Source organism: Bombyx mori, chromosome 22, assembly GCF_030269925.1.
Source record: "Bombyx mori chromosome 22, ASM3026992v2".
NCBI lineage: Eukaryota > Metazoa > Arthropoda > Insecta > Lepidoptera > Bombycidae > Bombyx > Bombyx mori.
This window is the reverse complement of record NC_085128.1, coordinates 1595317-1602015: the sequence shown is the minus strand read 5'-3', so window position 1 is coordinate 1602015 and position 6699 is coordinate 1595317.

The following is a 6699-nucleotide window of genomic DNA, read 5'->3' as shown; positions in this document are numbered from 1 at the left end:
ATTGGGTGTGTGTTTTATTTCTCTTTTACATTTAAATTTTATAGTAAAACAAGATTTATACCATACCTTATAATATAATAATAAATTTATCTCTGGAACGGCTGGACCGATTTTGATGAGACTTTCACTAATAGGTAGCTGATGATATAAGGAGTAACTGAGGCTACTTTTTTTATACTAGCTTTGCCCCGCGACGTCACCCGCAGTTATTGTCGTACCGCGCGCAACATGGCGCTTCGACTATCAATAATAAAATTTAATGTTTCCGAAGCGAAGCGAGGGCGGGTCGCTAGTACTAAATAAAGTTAGTGATATTAGTAAGGTATTGCAGAGTCCGCGGTCAACTGAGACCACTTACAATCGAGTTGGCGTTAAGCTAACAAATTGTGATTCGTGTTAATACGTAATTTAAATTGAATAATGAATTGGCACGAAAACTCGAACGGTAACTTGAAATAAAATTTCACCACTGTTTTTTTATTATATACTAGCGACCCGCCCTCGCTTTGCTTCGGAAACATTAAAACACACATGAAACAAACAAAAAAAATAATTTTTTTTTTAAAAAAAGTAGCCTATGTTCATCAGGGACAATGTCGGCTTCTAATGGAAAAATATTTTTTCAAATCGGTCCAGTAGTTTCGGAGCCTATTCGAAACAAACAAACAAACAAATCTTTCCTCTTTATAATTTTTTTATTATATATGTATCGTTTTGTCTTTTATTACGTTATAAGGTATTCGTTTTATTTTTTAACAATTTTATTTTATACGCTAATCATATTAGTTAATGCGAGGCTTTTTTCTATTTCTTAGATGGGTGGACGAGCTCACAGCCCACCTGGTGTTAAGTGGTTACCGGAGCCTATAGACATCTACAACGTAAATGCGCCACTCACCTTGAGATATAAGTTCTAAGGTTTCAGTATAGTTACAACGGCTACCCCACCCTTCAAACCGAAACGCATTACTGCTTCACGGCAGAAATAGGCAGGGTGGTGGTACCTACCCGTGCGGACTCACAAGAGGTCCTACCGCCAGTAAGTTCTTAACACATTATTTTTTTTTTTTTTTGTGTATGTGCATACGAAATCACTGCCTTTTAAGTGTTATGTGGTTTTCGAAGTGGATGACACCACACGCTCTAAGATATCCGTGTAAAATCTCAGTATTCGCGTGTAAAGGCTGTGACATTCTTTCTTTTAGATTTGATTCTGTTCCAATCTCGGAAGTAATAAGCTCAGTGATTATTACTGTTTTGTTTTGTTAGCGACAAGTGATAAGCCAGATGGTCGGTGACACGCTAACTTTTATACCAAACATAGCAGCTACCCTTCCGATATCATGCATATTTGCACCAAAGATTTTCAGTATCTTTCATGTATGCTGACCCCGACCGGGCGTGATTGATTGATTCCGATTGATTGATTGATTGATCTTTAGGAGATTATTCACCCAGTGAATATGACACTCTGTTGTGCAACAAAAGAGAGTGAGAAAATAATTATATAAAAATGTACTGTGTGGGTTGAGTTATGTTAAATTATTTTGATTTGACTTTTTGTTTTGTAATGTTACTATTTTATTAACTAGTTTTATTAAAAATTATATAAAAATTAAAGGAAACTGTTATCGTCTCTGAAGGCCTACCAAAACTATTTTATAAAGTGACTTAACCATTTCGGATTCCGGAGAGGCTAATGCGTAATTTACACCTCCAACTTGTTGAAAATCTGTATATTTTGCAAAGATTTTTTGTCTCAGATCATCGTTCCGCGCACACTCCATCATAATGAGAAAAGCATCTTCCACTACATCACAAACTGAACACTTGAGATCAGGAGCCTTCTCCATTAAATGAGCAAATTTATTGAGTGGGATGTGCCCGGAACGAAGTCTAAAAGCAGTCACTAGGGTGGTTCTATTAAGGTTACAAGAATCAAACCATGGCGTTTTCCATGGTAGACTTTGAATTGTTTTGTACCACACCCCTTTTTCCAAAGACCTTTCATCGAAATATACCTTCCATAGACGATGGCATTCCTCTCTTACTAAGTTGACACAATCGGTATAATTAGGAACTATGTTCTATGGTACACCATCACTAGCTTCCTTAGCTAACTTATCCACCCTTTCGTTGCCACACAAACCGATGTGAGAAGGTATCCTTTTTTTTTTTTTTTTTTTTTTTTTATTGCTTAGATGTGTGGACGAGCTCACAGCCCACCTGGTGTTAAGTGGTTACTGGAGCCCATAGACATCTACAGCGTAAATGCGCCACACACCTTGAGATATAAGTTCTAAGATCTCAGTATAGTTACAACGGCTGCCCCACCCTTCAAACCGAAACGCATTATTGCTTCACGGCAGAAATAGGCGGGGCGGTGGTACCTACCCGTGCGGACTCACAAGAGGTCCTACCACCAGTAAAAGAGTATCCACTGCAATATCACTTCTTTACCATTCGCTTTTAAGTTATACATCTGCTCAATAATTGTATAAGAAATTATCGCGTCCGTTTATCTTCCACCGGATAAAATCGTTCTAAGTAGTGATATCGAGGCACTGCTCGGCATGGGAAGCTCTGTCATTCTGGCGGGTGACCTAAATTGTAAACACGTCAGGTGGAACTCTCACACCTCAACCCCTAATGGCAGGCGCCTCGACGCGTTAGTCGATGATCTCGCCTTCGATATCGTGGCTCCGCTGACCCCGACTCACTACCCGCTAAATATCGCGCATCGCCCGGATATACTCGACATAGCGTTATTAAAAAACGTAACTCTGCGCTTACATTCGATTGAAGTAGTTTCAGAATTAGATTCAGACCATCGTCCCGTCATTATGAAGCTCGGTCGCGCTCCCGATTCCGTTCCCGTCACGAGGACTGTGGTGGATTGGCACACGCTGGGCATCAGCCTGGCTGAATCTGATCCACCATCGCTTCCGTTTAGTCCGGACTCTATCCCGTCTCCTCAGGATACCGCTGAAGCCATAGACATCGTAACGTCACACATCACCTCGACATTAGATAGGTCATCGAAGCAAGTTGTAGCGGAGGACTTCCTTCACCGCTTCATATTGCCCGACGATATTAGGGAACTCCTTAGAGCTAAGAATGCCTCGATCCGTGCGTACGATAGGTATCCTACCGCGGAAAATCGTATTCGAATGCGTGCCCTACAACGCGACGTAAAGTCTCGCATCGCCGAAGTCCGAGATGCCAGATGGTCTGATTTCTTAGAAGGACTCGCGCCCTCCCAAAGGTCTTACTACCGCTTAGCTCGTACTCTCAAATCGGATACGGTAGTAACTATGCCCCCCCTCGTAGGCCCCTCAGGCCGACTCGCGGCGTTCGATGATGACGAAAAAGCAGAGCTGCTGGCCGATACATTGCAAGCCCAGTGCATGCCCAGCATTCAATCCGCGGACCCTGTTCATGTAGAATTAGTAGACAGTGAGGTAGAACGCAGAGCCTCCTTGCCAGCCTTGGACGCGTTACCGCCCGTCACCTCAATGGAAGTTAAAGACCTAATCAAAGACCTACGTCCTCGCAAGGCTCCCGGTTCCGACGGTATATCTAACCGCGTTATTAAACTTTTACCCGTCCAACTCATCGTGATGTTGGCATCTATTTTCAATGCCGCTATGGCTAACTGTATCTTTCCCACAGTGTGGAAAGAAGCGGACGTTATCGGCATACACAAACCCGGTAAACGAAAAAATAATCCGACGAGTTACCGCCCGATTAGCCTCCTCATGTCTCTAGGCAAACTGTATGAGCGTCTGCTCTACAAACGCCTCAGAGACTTCGTCTCATCCAAGGGCATTCTCATCGATGAACAATTCGGATTCCGTACAAATCACTCATGCGTTCAACAGGTGCACCGCCTCACGGAGCACATTCTTGTGGGGCTTAATCGACCAAAACCGTTATACACGGGAGCTCTCTTCTTCGACGTCGCAAAAGCGTTCGACAAAGTCTGGCACAACGGTTTGATTTTCAAACTATTCAACATGGGCGTGCCGGATAGTCTCGTGCTCATCATACGGGACTTCTTGTCTAACCGCTCTTTTCGATATCGAGTAGAGGGAACCCGCTCCTCCCCGCGACCACTCACGGCTGGAGTGCCGCAAGGCTCTGTTCTCTCACCGCTCCTATTTAGTTTATTTATTAATGATATTCCCCGGTCGCCGCCGACCCAGCTAGCCTTATTCGCTGACGACACAACCGTTTACTACTCAAGTAGAAACAAGTCCCTAATCGCGAGTAAACTCCAGAGCGCAGCGTTAGCCCTCGGACAGTGGTTCCGAAAATGGCGCATAGACATCAACCCGGCGAAAAGCACAGCAGTGTTATTTCAAAGGGGAAACTCACCGCTTATTTCCTCCCGCATTAGGAGGAGAAATATCACTCCCCCGATCACCCTCTTCGGCCAACCTATACCCTGGGTCAGGAAGGTTAAGTACCTGGGAGTCACCCTGGATGCATCCATGACATTCCGCCCACACATAAAAACAGTCCGCGACCGTGCCGCATTCATTCTCGGCAGACTCTATCCCATGATCTGTAAGCGGAGTAAAATGTCCCTTCGGAATAAGGTGACACTTTACAAAACTTGCATAAGGCCCGTCATGACTTACGCGAGTGTGGTGTTCGCTCACGCAGCCCGCACACACATAGACACCCTCCAATCCCTACAATCCCGCTTTTGCAGGTTAGCCGTCGGGGCTCCGTGGTTCGTGAGGAACGTTGACCTACACGACGACCTGGGCCTTGAATCAATCCAGAAATACATGAAGTCAGCGTCGGAACGGTACTTCGATAAGGCTATGCGTCATGATAATCGCCTTATCGTTGCCGCCGCTGACTACTCACCGAATCCTGATCATGCAGGAGCCAGTCACCGTCGACGCCCTAGACACGTCCTTACGGATCCATCAGATCCAATAACCTTTGCATTAGATGCCTTCAGCTCTAATACTAGGAGCAGGCTTAGGGACCCCAGTAACCGTACTCGTCGAACTCGACAAAGAGGTCGACGTGCAACCTAACCCATGCATCAGCCCACTGAGTTTCTCGCCGGATCTTCTCAGCGGGTCGCGATTCCGATCCGGTAGTAGATTCATTCGCGAAGCAATTGCTCTTGAGTTGTTAGGTCTCCTTCGGAGGCGCTCGGGCAGCTGTTAGCAAATCCCACCCCTCCTGGCTGAGCCTTTGCTCGCCCACCTGTCCTGGTGAAACTGGAAAGGCCTTTGGGCCACCAGTAATTTCTCAATCATAAAAAAAAAAAAAAAAAAGTATAAGAAATTGGATTACCCCTATCACCATAAACGCATCGGCTTAAAGGCTTCGTCAAACAGAACGCGTAATTAGCGCGCGTCAGAACGCTAAACTGACGCCGCGCTATGACGCCGAGATGTGTTGTACAACTATGGTAACATACCGTCAAACAAAGCCCTAGCGCTATAAGTACGCAGCGCTCTGTCGCGGCGTTAGGACGCTTTGACGTCAGGCGTTGTAATTTTTTACAAATTTTATTTTAGCGTCGGAGTGAATGTGTATTAAAATACTAGATAATGCCCGAAAAAATGATATAAATAGTTAGAAAATATCCATGCTTATACAATGCCACATCTGAATCACTCGATTTCTTAATGCTTTTAAATTTTCACACTGCTATCAAAAGGCACTATGATTTGGCAAATGCATTGCGTCAAGGAGCGTTGGGCTCATCTAGTCAATTTGTGTGACATGAAAAGAGCGCGACGTTAAGTACGCGGCGCTAAGTACGCGTTCTGTTTGACAAAGGCTTAAGTGTTGCACCGAACTACGAGAATCAGTAAGTATTACAAAATTGTCAGAGTCTACTGAGCTAGCATATGATATAGATTCTAAAATGGCCAGTAGTCCTATGTGCATAATTGACACTCGTACATCTGAGATAATAATGAACTTCATACAATTTTCAGTTTGTGGGTTAAAAATAGCAGCTCCCATGTTTAGATTATTTACTATTGATCCATCTATATACAAATGGTAGTAGGATCAATAGTAATTCTCTAGATAACGTACGCAGCTGTTACGTAACATAAGATGGTTATAACTACGCTTAGGCTCATATAATGTGTATTTAAAAACAAATTATTGAAAGTAATTTTCACCAACCAAACCTCTGGCAGTACCTTAAAAATTTGTTTACGTACCAAGGACAGATGACAATACTAGTAGGAATTAATTCCTGATATCTGCTATCCTTAACCACACTAGGACTAGGAAAAATGTTTTTAGTGAAAGAAATGTTAAATTTTTATTTCACCTTGATAATAAAATTTGCTTTGTTCAATCAATGTTCAATGTATATAAAAAAATACTGATTAAGTACCTATTACGGCCAATAATAAAACTACAAAAAGTAGATAAAATAAAGAACGTAATGATGCATTTAAGTCTATTTTTAAAAAGTTTTTTTATTTCCTTAAAAATCTTACTAATGCCGGCATCTTGTTGATCCTAATAAAGACGTTCTATCAATGAGTACTACCACTGAGGAGAGAACTTTAATATGAGAATTTGAAAATAGGTTCTGGTAATGTGTGGTGCTTTAGTTATAGCCGAAAGATAGACGTTAGTCTAGTGCGGTGGGTAAAATCCTTCATTCCAATCAAGACAGCCCCCGAAAGAGAGGAGGGCTCTTCA